A 1,945-nucleotide genomic window follows, 5' to 3' on the forward strand; every position below is an offset into this window, starting at 1 on the left:
AAATCCTTTTAAAGTATTAAAGAAAAAAGATGTTAGCTTGAGGACTAAGGTGTTTCTGTTCCAAGCCTTGCTATTTTCAATAGCCTCATATCCTTGTGAAAGTTGGACACTGACTAAGGTAATTGTTGAAGAGTCGGTGCATTTCAATTATGATGTTGGCAAAGAATATTGAAAGTGTCATGGACTGCTAGAAGAACAAACAAGCTTGTCTCAAAAACATACATCCAAATGTACGTTTGTCACAATGGTGACAGAACTTTATCTCTCATATTTTGGATATGTTCTTAGGAGAGATCAATCTCTGGAGAAAGACTTCATGCTCGGTAAAGTGTAAAATCAGCAAAACAAAGGAAGAGCCCCAATGAGATGGATTGACATGGTGGCAACAACAATGAACTCAAATGTAACAATAGTGAGGATGGTGCAGTTTCATTCTGTTGTACATGGGGTCATTATGAGTTGGAACCAACTCAATGGCACCTAATAGCAAAGACAAGAAAGACAAACACAATACAGACACTGAGTAAACTTTTTGCCTCTAAGTCAATCTTGGCTCATAAGGACCCCATAGGACAGAGTAGCCCCATCAGGTTTCTGAGGCTGTAATGTCTATGGAAGCAGACTGTCATAGTTTTACCCTATGGAGTTCCTAGTGGATTTAAACCAGTGACCTTTCAGTTAGCAGTAGTATGCTTAAACACTGTGCTACCTAGATCCTTTTAATTTTGCTAATAACAGTTGTTATTCTTTCCACTTACAAAGGCTATAAGTTAACTATGCAGATGATATAAACATTTATTAAGATATTTTAATATTTGAATGTATAAAAATCTATAAAATGAATGACACAATCATGTCTTATACCTCTTGTAACGGAACCGAGGTAGTTAGAAAATGATTACTTATCTCCCTGATTCTCTTGTTTTTAAAACTACTTAGAGTTTGAAGGACAAAGAAATTCACTAAACTACCTTAGTCGTTGTTGTAAAGTGCTTTGGAGTTGGTACCAACACTTTGCAAACCTGCATAGGGTTTCCAAGGCTGTAAATCTTTGTGGGAGCAGCAAGCTTCATCTTTCTCCCACAGAGCAGTTGATGGACTCAAACCTCTGACTTTGTGGTTTACAGTCCAGTGCTTATCCTGTGGAGCCACTGTGCTTCTCAGACGACTTTAGTAGATTCCGTAAATTTGGATTATTATGTTTTGTTTTGTTTTAATCACAATGAAGATAAGAGTTTCAATCCCATTAATGTTTAACAAAATATCAACAACCTCACAGCTACTAAGATGTAGATATTATGCTAGTTACCTGATACATGCGATTTACATTTAAATTGACTATAACTATAAATTCTTGTGCAAATATAATGGCAACCCTGTGCTAGCATTAGGTTTAAACTAATTTCTATTATAATGCATTTATTTTTCTTATTTCTTACTGTGAACATTTAAGGAAATTGTTTTTATTTCATGCATGACCATGTCAATTAAAAGTGTACAGATTTATTATTTAGTGTGGCTTGTATTATTCTTAATGACATATTTGTCTACATACGTTGTTTATGTTCTCGAGAGAAATTCATTCTAATCTATTTTGTGGCTTTAGACCACATTTACTGATATATTTATTATTCCTTTCTACATAAATTTAGTTTTAATTTTTTTTTTTACTTCATCTGTTGGCTTTGGTTTTGATTCCAGTACTCTCTGAAAAATATTACTGATCATTGTTTTTTAGTTGTTGTTGTCACGTGCCATCGAATCGAAACTGACTCATAGTGACCCTATGCACAACAGAACTAAACAATGTCCGATCCTGGGCCAACCTCACTACCGCTGCCACACTTGACGCCATCAATGATGCCACCTGGCCAAGCCATTTTGTTAGGGGTCTTCCTCTTTTTCTCTGACCCTCCACCTTACCCAGCATGACATCCTTCTCCAG

The sequence above is a fragment of the Chrysochloris asiatica genome, unplaced genomic scaffold (genome assembly GCF_000296735.1).
Source record: "Chrysochloris asiatica unplaced genomic scaffold, ChrAsi1.0 scaffold00010, whole genome shotgun sequence".
Classification (NCBI taxonomy): domain Eukaryota; kingdom Metazoa; phylum Chordata; class Mammalia; order Afrosoricida; family Chrysochloridae; genus Chrysochloris; species Chrysochloris asiatica.